At 41.0% G+C, this 14,085-nt stretch overlaps 1 protein-coding gene across 3 annotated transcripts in view; it reads right to left on the bottom strand.

Annotated features, from left to right (window-relative positions):
• LOC125724472 (voltage-dependent calcium channel gamma-4 subunit-like) overlaps positions 1 to 14,085 on the bottom strand; it is a 42,397-nt gene that overhangs the window by 23,500 nt on the left and 4,812 nt on the right. For 2 of the 3 annotated variants that reach the window (XM_049001189.1, XM_049001188.1), the window contains exon 3: positions 8,970 to 9,194. The gene's annotated coding sequence lies outside the window, so the exon portion shown is untranslated. Of the gene's footprint in view, positions 1 to 8,969; positions 9,195 to 11,443; positions 11,925 to 14,085 lie in introns of those variants that run through there. The other variant, XM_049001190.1, reaches the window with a different exon arrangement.

Raw genomic sequence — 14,085 nt, 5'->3', positions numbered from 1 at the left:
GGAAGTCATTCTGGAACAGAAAAGGGCCTTCCCTAAACTGTTCACACAAAACTGGAAGCACAGAATTGTCCAAAATGTCTTGGCATGCTGAAGCATTAAGAGTTACTTTCATTGGAACTAAGGGACTTAGCCCAACCCCTGAAAAACAACCATACCATTATTGCTCCTCCACCAAACTTTACAGTTGGAGAAGTCAGGCTTCCATTTTTTTTACCTTCATTCTCTGTCATTTGGGCTAAAGTTCATCTTTAAATCTGTAGAAATTTTCAAGATACTGTATCTGCAAATGTTGAAGGTTTTGGAAGGTTTGTTCATCGTAGTACTTGCATTGTGACATGGAGATCTTAATTTTGCTTTAGTCTTCTTCTTCCTTTGTAGGGGGATTTATCCATGGTTTGCTGATGCCTAATCAGTTCTGTTTTATCTTGTTTGTCTAAAGGGTCATATCTTGCAAATACTTTAGTCTTGCAAATGTTCCACACAGCAGAAATTTTATTCTTCCCTTGTTTTGTCATCTTCCATGTTGTAATTAAAGATATCCTGTGACACCCACACAGGCGGGGCAGAGCACCGGCCGCCGATCACAAAGTGTACAACTCTCAAAATATTGTTGCCATTCTTGTGATGTGCCTTACTGAGCGTTTTCTCTGTGCTTTGTCCTCCTAGTACATCTTGCCTGCTGTGTCCTCCCTGCTCACCTACTTGCCTTCCCTGCTCGTTCCCTGCTATCTCCCCGGATTCCCGTCTCGTCTGTTCGTGCCTGACTGATCTCAACGGTTCCCGACTCTCGCCTGCCCCTCGACCACGATTCAGCGTCTCCCTCTTGGCTTTTGTTCCACCCGATATGAGAAATAAAGCTCCAAGTCTCCGTATTTCGGGGTCTCCCTCCTCCTTGCTCGGCCGGCGTAACACATCCATTCACGTGTTGACTTTCGTGGTTGAATATCAATGTCATTCTTGAGATGATCTGTATGTGAATTAGCATCAGAATTCTTGTAAAATTATCACTCAATTTAGCCTTTCCTAACTAAATAATGCAGGCTGTGATCACATCTGACATCTTTCTTCTTTAATTGTAAGGGAAAATGTTCATTTCCCATTTGTCTGAATCTTGCTTTAAGATATAACTTTAAATACATCAAATAAAGAAATAAATATTCCGTCTAAAGTGATATAGTGAATAGTAAACTGCCTGTGTACATTTCATTTATGTAGCCAATTTTTAAATGCTTTTGCATATTGTAAAAATTGTTATGAACCTTGAATGACTCCATGGGCAGGCTGTAGCCAGAAACCAGTGTCGACTCTAAACAGCCACAGCTTCAGATGAGTAGAAGAAGAATCACTGTTACTGATCCTTAGCAAAGGAACTTCACCTAAATGTCCTGTAAATACTTGCAGTATAAATGGATACCCTCTCATCAAACCAGTTACTGATAAGTCATTTCAGCTAGAGTTATTTACATAGCTAAATGTCCAAGTCAGGCTGTCACAAGTACATTACAGAAGAACTATCTTTGTTTTATGGAAATTTCCACATCCAGAAAGTTCGTAATCAATCTGCAAGGTGACTTGTAAAAATAGTCAGGTAGTGTCCTGAAATGGTGGACATTAAATGTGAAACCTTGTGGAAAAATACAAGTACAGCCAGTGAAAATGCCTTTTTCATAAGTATCACTTGCACATACAGGGGACACCATTACATGTGATACCACTACACTCATGCTATAGGTGTGTTCATCTTTTACCTTTTATTCGCTACCTAAATCTGTTACACTTCGAAAATAAATATATATATATAGAAAATCATATATTTCTCATGTATATTTAGGGGAAAAAAGCACCATGTCTAGTCTTTGATTTACTGAGAAACTCACTTAATGTCACATTAAAGATGTTCCATTTGACACCTGATGGAGTGCAATGGAGACGTCTATGTCATCAGTCCCAAGTGGTAAGGGTTTAATCTGTTGCTTATAAGAACAAGGTTTGAGCCTTATCACAGCTGGATACCCTTTGTGACAACATGATATTAACACAAATGCAAAATCTTACTGCAGGGCTCAAGCTTTTAGTCTTCTAACTGAGTAGCTATGACGACAAATAGGCCTACTTTATAATCACCACAGACTGTGCTGTGTGTTTAAAATATGACTGTTCCTAAGCACACTTATACCCAATGCTTTACAGTACTTCAGCACAGTTCAGTGACTTGGAAATACACCAATGTTTCACATCAAGTATAAATAAGTCTGTTGATCTGCAACACTCACTCTATCCACTGAAGAGGAGGAAATACAGTTGGTTTTGTTTTTTTGGCAATGCAAAAATACAAAAACATCAAATTTGGTTTGAGTTTTACAAGGCAGATTATCCAGAGGTTCAATTTCCACACAAATATTCAGAGATTTCTGTTTGCAGCAAAACTAGAACCAACATTAAGGATTTAAACCTAACCTTAATACAGTAATTCATATTTGGATTATCATGACTATCTTTGATAGCTTAGAATATTTAGAACCTACTATTTCACACATAAAAACACAGAATCATAAAATTGACTTTTTGTTTATATATTATTCTAAACAGTACATCAGCCTAGCCTCTGTTCACACATGCACTGTAAATTTTCACAAAATACTTCACTTTAAGATACAAAGAACTCACTTTAATATAAAAGGTCGAAAACTGATGAAGTATTGATATCTGCATAACAAAAACTACGGCAGTAGGTAGTGTAGAATCCATCCATCCATCCATCCAGGTGAGGGTCAGAAAATACTTAAAAATTATAACTGCACTTGTTACAAAAATAATGCATGCCAGGAGTTGATTATAGCTTTTCAGCCAAGGATGTCCAAATTATTAAATAACATCCACTCTAAATATAACACGTAATTATAACAAAAAGAACTGCAACAATGCTCACTTAAGCAGATTCCAACATACATCCAACATCAATAGCCATAGTATATTTGCTTGTTATTGAATTGCTGTGCAAAAACATGTGACTGTGTTGGTGAAAAAATATTAATTGATCCATTGTAATTCATAAATACTAATGTATTACCTTGAAATTACTGATGCTCGAAACCATGTTTTAAAGAGATACTGTTCATAATAATGTTCTGCCATATTATTCTGTGCAAGCTGTAACTGCAGCACAACAGCAAAAGAATTTTCCAACTGAAAGCACCATACTACCATTTTCTAAAAAGGACCATTAATTGACGCCATGTCATTTTTATGAAGAGCAGAAACACTGAATGCTTAACTAAGCCCATCTACCGCAAGCAGCAAATTTATTTTGAAAGAAAGCCTGTCGTCGATTGTATCCCATTCTACAGTTCATTCCTCCTGAGTTACGCAAGTTACGACAGGAGGTTTTTCCTGGGTATGATCGGCACCAAAGGGTTTGCCTTCTGCACCTTTTAATACACCTCTAGAATGATTTTACTAGCTTGACCAATTTTTTGTTCCTTTGTTCCTTTTAAATTAAAAACATCACAAGTACTAGTGTCAACCACAGTATATCACACTACATGCCAAATTTCCCCCCTTAAAAAGCTGAATATTCTGCCAGTATCCCTGAAGTAAGCCAATACTTTAAAATGTTCTATTATGAACAAATTTCTCTAACTAAACAGCGCACTAGCTGTTTGACTAAGTTAGTTCGTATTGCAAAATCAACCAAATGGAACACTCAGTACGTTTACATGGACAGCTATGTAGAGCTACGGTTATAGCTTCACCACGCCATTTAGTCAGACTACTGACCTTGCTCCAGTATACATGCACGAGAGGGGAATCTATTTAATGACAAAAGTATGTTTGACTCTGCTACCATAGGTGGCGATACGGCTAGTTTCAGCTTATTAGTATTTGGCTTTTTCTGATTGACCTATTACATCACAGACATAAAAAATTATAAAATTAATTGTAATGCATGTGTGGACAAATAAAAAGAAATGAAGAACTTTATGTAATATACTATGACAGTATTGGAAATGTTTCAAATATTACAATGTGATTTTGCTATAATAAATATTGGGGTATTTATGAAATAAAAAATGGGTTTAACATATATTTCTCACGAACCCGTCTAGCAGTGATTTAAACTGCAAAGATGAAAATGGTTTTCATTGTCTCAGAGAAAGCATACAGCACATGCAAAAGCAGTGGAAGTAAACAGATTTTTTAACATATACTACATAATCTTGAAAATGAATAATCATTAAAATTGCAAAACATGCAAAGTTTTTTTTTTCCAGTGCCAGAGTAAAAATGTTTTAGCAAGACTTCAACTCCCTGCGTTACAATTTCCGTACCAAACTGAAGGAAAGAAAAAGTCTGGGGCTGGTTGCACGAATCACTTTAAGCTAAGATTTTCCTTAAAGTTAAGGTTTCCTTAAAATAAAGCCAGTTGCACAAATACCCTTAAGTCTTCCCCTTAAGGTTTTTTAATGTTCACTTAAGATGTTCACTTAAGTATTTAAGTTTTCCCCCATATCTTACACTTAAGGAATCCCTTAAAGTTCCCTTAACAGTTGCACAAAAGAACAAAGTAAGGAAAAAAACTTAAGGTACCTCTGACTGTATTTTAACCACAACATGGCTGAGTTTATGACGATAGAAATGAAGCAAATGAACACATCCTGAGAAGAGTGTCCTGTGACTGGGAGTACCCAATGAATATGATTAATGATGATCAATTGACTTTACCTGACTGACAGTCCATTTATGATTTTTGCATATTTTATTTACAAGTTTATAATTCCTTTTTAAATCTGGCTAGCAGATCAATCTTTTGCTTTCACAGAATAGAAACGATGTAACGTTATCCCACTAATAATTGCTGGTAAGTTTCACTCTGGGCACTGGCAATATTAAACATTGTGTCACGCGAAGTGCAGGACGGGCTGGATTGAAGATCGCTCAGGGAGCGCGAGCGATCCAAAATAGACAGGCAAGCAGGAATCGGGGTAAACGAGGGTTTAAATCGGGCTTCGGGGAGCCGGGAACATTAGACGCAGACTAACATCAATGACAGACAAGGCAAACAGGTAAGACCAGGACTTAAATAAGACAGGACCAAGCAAAGTAAATGGACAAAGCTGGAGACGATCAGGGAAGCACACGTGGGTAATCAGGGGGCGTGGCACACACGAGGAGCGTACGGAGCGGGCGTCACAGAACCCCCCCCCAAAGGCGCGCTACACCGGGCGCGCCCGGGAGGAGGCGAAGGACGGGACGAGACCAGGGAACCAAAACCCGAAAAACAAGAACCAAAACCATCAACGAGGGACAGGGAACAAGACAGACAGGCAAAACTGACAAAGAGGCAGGAGCCAGGACAGGACACGACACAGGACAGGAAAGGCCGACAGACAGACTAGAAACGGGGACACAGAGGGAACAGGCGGGACAAAAGGAGCGGGAGTGACGGGAGGGAACGACGGGAAACCAGGAGCGGAGCGGGGCAGAACAAAGGAACGAGGAACAGAGGACAGCGGGACAGAGGCAGGAGGAGGAACAAACACAGGACCGGGGCAGGAAAGAAGGAGGGGGTACCAAGGGGAGCCCGAGGGAGCCTAAGCGGGCGACGGGAGGCAGCCGGAGGGGCCGCAGGCGGCCGGGAGGCTGGAGCCGGAGGGGCCGAGGAGACAGGGCGAGGGACCTGCGGAGGGGCCAGGGAGGGAGCAGGAGGGAGCACCGGGGAAGGGGACGAGGGAGCAGGAGGGGCCCACGGCGAAGGCCCGGAGGAGGGGGGAGCTGCAGCAGGCAGCGACGTCCGGTGGAGGGCCGGAGGTAGGGGCCCCGCAGGCAACCGAGGAGCCGCCGTCGGGGAGCCCGCAGGCGGCCGACCAGGCTCTGGAGAGGGGAGCGAGGCGGGGCGACGAGGCACCGGAGGGGGACCCGCAGGCGACAGCCGACCCGGAGGGCCAGGACCCGCAGGCGCCAACCGAGCCCCAGCGCAGGCGAGGCAGGGCGAGCCAGGGGGCAGGGCGGGCGGGACCCCAGTCCTACGTCTGTGTCCCCTCCCCTTGCGGGACACAGACATAACGACCCTCGCTCGGGGTCGAGGTCGCTGGGGCGAGGGTAAAGTCACAAGTTCTGTCCCCGAGGGGTCCCATTCCAGCTCCTCCACCTCCGAAGAGGGAGGAGCCAAGATGGAGTTGTCCGGGACCACCTCGGGGACTAGGGTTAAAGGGACAGGAGCTAGAGCTGCTGGAGCGCGGTCAGGACTTGGAGCGCGGTCAGGACTTGGAGCGCGGTCAGGACTTGGAGCGCGGTCAGGACTTGGAACTGCAGGTGGCTGCAGTGGGGGCGCCTGCCCGGGAGCTGCAGGTGGCTGCAGTGGGGGCGCCTGCCCGGGAGTTGCAGGGGCTGCAGGCACAGGAGGCGGCTGCTCGGGCTGAGCAGGGGCTGCAGGCGGCGGGACCGGTAGGTCCCGTGCGGGCAAGATGGACGTGGCCCCTTTAAGTGCCCGGGGCACACGCAGGATAGCGTCCCGCACTGCGCTGGCCCCCTTGTTGGCCAGCCGCTCGGGCCGGAAGTAGTACCGCTCGAGGGGCGGTAGCAGCTCAGCGGCGGCTGGGTGTTCTCCCCGGACGGGGGAAGCTGCCTGCACAGGCAGCTTAGCTGCGGTGACGACGTCGAGGTCAGCCGGGGAGTCCTCCAATTCCCCGGTGAGGAGAGAAGCGGGGATGAGCATGCACGCTCCCAGAACGATCGCAGGGGCGATCGCGTGCTTCTTCCTCTTCTTCCTCTTTGTCGTGCGAGTCGCGGAAGGCTGTTCCTCGTCCGGTGGGACAGACAGCAGGGGAACAGTCTCCGCGACGCATGGCGCGTCCAGCTCTAACCTCCGACCTGTCATCCGTTGGATGAGCTCATGGAGGAGGGCGCGCACCTCTCCCAAACGATGCCCGCCCTCCGATGGGGACATCGCCAGCAGGAGATCGCAGCTGTCGGTGGCCAATTTCAGCGCGACAGGGTCCTCCCGGACGTCGGGCTGGTTCAGCCAATAGTACACCTCTTGCAGCAGACCGAGACGATGGCTCTCGGCCAAAATAGACAGGCAAGCAGGAATCGGGGTAAACGAGGGTTTAAATCGGGCTTCGGGGAGCCGGGAACATTAGACGCAGACTAACATCAATGACAGACAAGGCAAACAGGTAAGACCAGGACTTAAATAAGACAGGACCAAGCAAAGTAAATGGACAAAGCTGGAGACGATCAGGGAAGCACACGTGGGTAATCAGGGGGCGTGGCACACACGAGGAGCGGACGGAGCGGGCGTCACACATTGGTTATAGAACAAATTTTCCGATGCATGTAAAAATGCCAACAATAATTCTGACTGCTCAATTTTTCCTCAGCTGTTTCTCTTTTCCCAGTATTTCAGCATATCTATCAAGTTAGTGCTGGTGGTTGTTGTCAACCATTCAGCTAAGTTTATCGCTATATGCTCCATTCAGTTCTTTGTCAAGCAAAAAGTACCTACTCACTGAACACAATACACCAGGGGAAACAGTTCACTTTTTCATTAGATAAGGAGGCAGTGGCAACAAAATCCAGTTTTGAAAATTTTATTTATATTAGTCAGATGAATAATTTTGTCATTGTCATTATATGCATATTTAAATCATGTTTTTGTTTTAATTATCATTACACAAAAAATGTTCATCAGACTATTTTCTCATCAACACTGGAGGCAATAACAGGGATCACAAGCAGACATGAGTGCAAGCAAACAAACGGTCTCCATGTAAACTGTACAATTTTACTACCATAAAATGTCTTTCAATGCAGTAAATCCCTTAAGATTTTTTCTTAACTAAGGAAACCTTTTAAGGGATTCTGTGCAACACCCTTAAATAAATCCCTCAGCTAAGGAGAAATTAAACCTCAAGTGTCATACTTAAGGGGAAAACTTAAGGTGTTTTGTGCAGTCGGGCCCTGATCTTATTCCACCTGACTAGCGAAGTAAGAATTGGATGTGCATAACATACGATGTTGGTATTAATATTGCATGTCACTGAGTCCTACTACATACAGCCAATTTTCGAATTCAGTACAAAATACCCTGCCTCGAGTTGTGATGTCGTTCGGCACCAGTACCAGTTTTTGCACCTTTGGAAAACCAACACCTTGAAGTACCATACTTTTGGTACTTTCTTGAAGAACCAAACATATAGCACCTACTGTGCTGGAAAAGCACCCTTTAATTGAGCAGTGAATTGAACAGCTTTACAGCGCTGTACGTTTTGTATGTGCTGTATGTCCTCTGCTATGCTCCAGGCTTCTTCTGTGAACTGAATTCTCCTGTTACTTCTGGGTCAAAGCTTGGGGAGAAATTGTGGAGCATGCACAGAGCGCCTAAGCCAGACTGAATTTTATTGAATGTATACATGCAGACATAAATCGATTCCCAATCACATTATCTGGGGGTCTTAGTTCGACTTCAAGAAATTTGATCTAGTGCAATTTCAGCCAGATTAACATGTTCATATGTACTTTAAAAGTTCGATTTTAGTTAGATTAACACAATAATTTACTTTTCTTACTGTGCATGTAAACATACTGTCTGATACAGAGACCAGTTACAAAATTACAGCTTTAACTTGCCCCTTGAGAAAAACGTTTACTATCACATTTTTAAATTTCTTTTCATTCTGTATCCCGATACAATAATTGCTATATTTTAATTCAGTGACAATTTCTTTTTCCTGTACTTTACCAACAACAGCACTGTGCCTAATAGAAACTGCATACACTTTCCATAAAGCAAGAGAAAATACCTATCTGGAAGCAGTGAATTATTTTATAAATGATGACATCTGAATGTTTCAGGAAAATTTGCTGTACTGTAATGGAAATCCCATTCTGTCCTATTGCAACCCCAGCAGCTCATACATATTGACTCTCCCAGCAGCACACACATATTGACTGTAGGTCTCTGTGTTTACCTGGTGCCGTGTTCTTCCCCTTTCCCTCAATTTTTGCTGTTTCCTTTTCCTTGTCAGTGAAAAATGTGCCGACTCCTCTGTCCAAGCTGCATCCATCGACTGTCTCCCCCTTGCTCTTTTTCTCTCTCTTTTTCTTCTTCTTGGGCTCTCACTCAGATAATATGTGTTCACTTTTCTCCACTTTCCTTCAGTTACTTGGATTTCTCAGAACTAGAAGATTTGCTCCTGAAAAACAGTTAAACACATTTAAACAAAAAGGAGAGTGCATTAACAAGCAGCCTTGGGGAGTACGAAAGGGAAAGTATTTCTCCACAAATAAAACTGTAATATGAGAAGCAGCACTATACAGGTACAGAACAAAGATAGACTATATACATGTGCAGGAAATTAAAAAGTAAAATGTGTATTCTACTCTCTTGGTTTAGAAACATCAAATTTAAAAGACAGAATAGAGCAGACAAGGACACTGAGGAAGGTGGAATAAAAGAACATTGGACCTGGGTCATTTGTAATATGAACAAGTGCATGTTTATCATTCACTATTTGAAAGAAAGCCCTCTAGTTATCCTCACAGACGATGCAGAACATGTAAGTGGTGCAAACAATACCAGTGTTTTAAGTGCTTCCGTCAAGTTATTCCTGATTTCGGTATAGCTTTTCAATTTACGGTTAGGTCCCCTCAAGTATACCAAATAGAAATATAAAATAAGTCAAGCAGGTTTGTAATACCATTTTAACCATACACAGGTAGTACAGAGCACAGTTAAAAAACAACGGACCAAGTACTACATAAATTAACGGAAGACTAACACATAATAACCTAACAGTGTAGAGTGCATAGTGTGCAATCTGTGCAAATTTTGAAGAAGAGTGCAAAAAGACAGGATAACTGACACTGAGGAGAACAAACAGCACAGTAAACCTAATTCTGACAGGGTGCAATTTAGTGGTGCAAAAGTGAGGCAAATAAATGGAAGCAGGTAAAATAAAAGTATAAAAACTGGATTAAATGACAAAAATACCAAGATTAATTACTTCTTCGAAAACACTGTCATATAACTGAAACAGTATTTTTATATAACAGACACTAACACGTTTCCCTTAGAGCTGGGCGGTATATCAAATTTTTAGAGTATATAGATATATTATCAAACAAGATATAGGACGAGACAATATTGTTTATATCGATATACTTTAGCTGTGCGTTAAATTGGGGATTTATTAAAGATTTTCAATAGGGACCTGGTATAGTACTCCTGCCTAGTTGACACTCGCAAGGCAGCTTCAGTTGTAAAGTCTCAGAATTCACTGCTAAAATCAGACTATTCAGTTAGTGGCATCTCATGGGGAAGGTGACGGCAGGGAAAGATGTAGAAGTAATATTACATGGTTCATTTCATTTTAAAACAATCAAACCGGTCATAGGTTAAAAATATCGTAATTTGTCATATGTTTCATTTTATTGAAGGCTAATACATTAAAATAAGGATGTTTCCAGTTATTAAGCTCACTTTCAATGGTTATCAGGCATCTGATTTTAGAGATACATAGGTTTTAGATTTTGTTTTGTGTTAATAAACATTTACCTTCGGTTTTGAGAGCATTATCATTAATTGAGAAAAAAATCGTCGTTTGGTGGACATAGTGTAGTGAAACGGTTTTATGTCATAGCTGCTATATTTTATTGATGCAACACAGATATACATATCATCATATTTATCTTGAGACTTTTATTTGGAATAAAGAATTTGTCTATACAACCATTTCTCGTTTAGCAGCCTATTTTGTTCCAACAACCAAGATGTTAAGCGAAATGGCCGCTAAGTGAAACTCATAGTACTTTAGGCCAGACTGCAACTCTACTCAAGTCAAGTCATGTCGGAAAAATCGTAAATACAAGATGAGCACACATGGGTGCCACTACAAAGCCATATTTAACAGTGACAAACTTTTCTTTAAGCTCTGAGTTCCTGAGTTGGATAATGGATAGCTCCAGTGTGAAAGGCAAATTATTTTCCCCTTAAGTATGACACTTGAGGTTATATGAAAGTTATGAATTTTACAGTATGTAGTCTTTCATTATAAAACTCCCAATTGTTTTGAATATTTGCGGAGATTGTTATTAAATGGAGCACTGTCACCATTTTCTCAGAATTTGATATGTAGCTGGTCAGCTACCTGTTGTTTAAGCAAGGGGTTACGAAAAGTAATAATTTCTCTTTGTTTTGCATATATTAATCTATTAACTGTTAAGCTGTAAACTAGGCTAGCTAGAAACTAGTCAGTAACACAACCTGCAGCTACATATTAAGTGTGTTTATGTGCGTTTACTTAGGGAACATCAAACTTATCTGAAATTTCACATAAACAATTCTGGTTTCCTACATATCACAGAAATATCAGTGCTTTTTTAAGCACAGGCACATGTCCAAACCTCCAGCCTGGTGGTCATCTGTGAGTCCAAGGCCTCTTACCTCATTAACAAATATACTGAACTGATGCCTGGAGAGACGCATGTAGCTTCGAAAGATGTAAGGATGCATGATGAGCAACAGGGTCCATTCTGATCCAGTCTTTAGGGCACATTCATCTGGGATTCTGTTGCATGTAAGTGCACGTGCCAAATCATATACAAATATTTGCCATTATTTTTTAATAAATAACATACGTAATGCTTTTCCTTTGCTCTTCAATTAACGCTATGCATTTTGGTGTTGGAGGAACAAAAAATAAAGTAAAGCAAAAAGTAGCTTTCTTATTTTACTCCGACTTAACCACTTGAATACGCCCTCATGCGGTTATTACGATTTCCCTACTCCCTAGTCAGATCTTCCGAGTAGGTACTTGAAAGCAACAGAAGACTTTATTTAAGGCTAACATACTCAAGTTTTTTTATCCTTCATGAAGCTCACATTTTTAACAACACTTTGTACTTCAAAGATCTCTCTCAATCCGGCATGTGTTGTTGTCAGCCATATGAAATCTAGTCATAAAATGGTACTTTTGTTGCCGTCGTATTCATAACAGTTAGTATTACTATTATGAATTTCAATAATTATCATTAAACCAATGATTCATTACCGGCTTGGGAAAAACTCATGCTAAATACTGTCCTGCATCAACCAAGGTTAGCAGCAGCTTCTCAGAGGCAGGTACGCAAGCGCACATAACAGTGCTAATTTCATTTGTGGTTTTCAATATAAAACAGGGTGAAATTATTTCAGTTTGTGTATCAGTACTTTTTGAGCATTTTCAGCACATTTAACAATACCGTAATACTGAGAACTGTGATCATTTTGGCCACTATAATTGTAATATAAAATTTTCATAACCATTCATCTCTAACTTGTAGATATTGTAAAGATATAGTTTTAGGTTCATATCACCTGGCCCTAATTAGTAATGCTGAGCATCATGATTTCACAAAATAATACATCGATATACTTAATAATTCTGAAAATATATGCAGGCCTGAAGCATTAGGGTGAATTCAGGTATTGTGGGACATCAGGTAATGTGGGACAGTTAAGCTATGAGAAGTTTATTTCCCGGCTAAAGTAGATCCAGTTAGAATAGTTGTTATCGGGAGCTGGTACAGAAAGCACAAGATCCGAAAAACATGAGTTTATTGGTCTGAGGTCACAGTTGAGGACGAGACAAGAAATCACAGTCTAAGGTGAATGACGTGCTTTTGATTGTATTAATATTAAGGTTGTAAATCTGTTATAAAAAACACAATGCACCTCATTTTTATGTAATTATGTCTATGATATTCTACCGCAGTTAATTAAATACTTTAAATTGACAAAGTTCTATTTAATTTTTTAAACAGAGTTATTTGTCAGCTGTCCCATTTTACCAAACTAATTAGGGAAAGTGGGACAGTATGTTTCAGGTAACTAAACATAATATATAAATAATTATATTTATTTATTTATGAAATGGGAAAAAATTGCCAACTTGAATTTGTTAAACGGTTTTAGTGTATGATGGCACCAAGGCAGAGAATAGCAGAAAAGAAAGTTAGAAAGGTGATTGGGCAGGAGGAGGACTAAGTAAGAACAAGCAACTGTAGTTTTTCCTCGGAGGACTATTATAAGCTTTACATGTACAGTATTGGTTTAGGTATTTTCTACAAAACAAAATCCAATATGAAATTAAATGTAATGGATTTTGACTTTTTTTCAGTGACTATTTTTGATTAAAATGAATCAACACTTAATGTTCAACTGTTCCTTGAGCTGTTTTGTCTATTAAACTTGCAAAACCCTTTGCAAATTATTCAGTATTGATATATTGCACCTATATTCAATATTGATGTATTAAATAGTGTGAGTGTGTGCACCCTTCCGGTGTGTTGGCGACTGCCCAGGGTTGGTTCCCGCCTGTGCCCAATGGATAGGCTCCGGTCCCCCCTGCGACCCCAGTTGGGATTAAGTGGTTTCAGACAATGGATGAATGTATTAAATAAATGACTGTCCCACATCACCAAACCGCCTGTCCCATATCACCAAACCGCCTGTCCCACATCACCAAACCGCCTGTCCCACATTACCTGAAATGCGTCACAATTTACCTTACGGGTGCAGATATACCTGTGTCACGGCCCCCATAAGCAGAAAATTTCATTTTTTTTCTTTTGATGTGATGAGTAGGCATCTTAAGGATTGCAGAAAGGTATCATATTTGTGTTAAGTAAATTGGGTTAATGTTTTAATGGGTACTAGAAGTCAAAATGGCAAAAAACTTTACCTGAATTCACCCATTTTATGGCTGGAACCTTTCCTGAATTAAGATATGATTCTTTCAGAAAATGTTTTCTAACTTGTAAAAGTTCTTTACACAAGGGGGTAAATAATATGTGTTTGCAAAATGTAAATACATGGGATGGTAATACAGAAAAGGTACAAGGTTTAGAGCACACATCATACTCTCATATCGTCATTCAGACATCATTCACATTTCCCTGCAGTGTGAATCGGGATGCTTGTGGTTCAAGGCTACCTGTGTTCAGCATTGTCGGTAAATCTCTGCATCATAATTAATTCCTCAAGCCATTCTCACATCGAACTATTTCTCTTTATAGATTCCGTGATGCAATTTGATGAGGAAAAGA

This window comes from Brienomyrus brachyistius, unplaced genomic scaffold, assembly GCF_023856365.1.
Source record: "Brienomyrus brachyistius isolate T26 unplaced genomic scaffold, BBRACH_0.4 scaffold56, whole genome shotgun sequence".
Taxonomy (NCBI): Eukaryota; Metazoa; Chordata; class Actinopteri; order Osteoglossiformes; family Mormyridae; genus Brienomyrus; species Brienomyrus brachyistius.
This window is presented reverse-complemented; position numbering and strand designations above follow the sequence as displayed.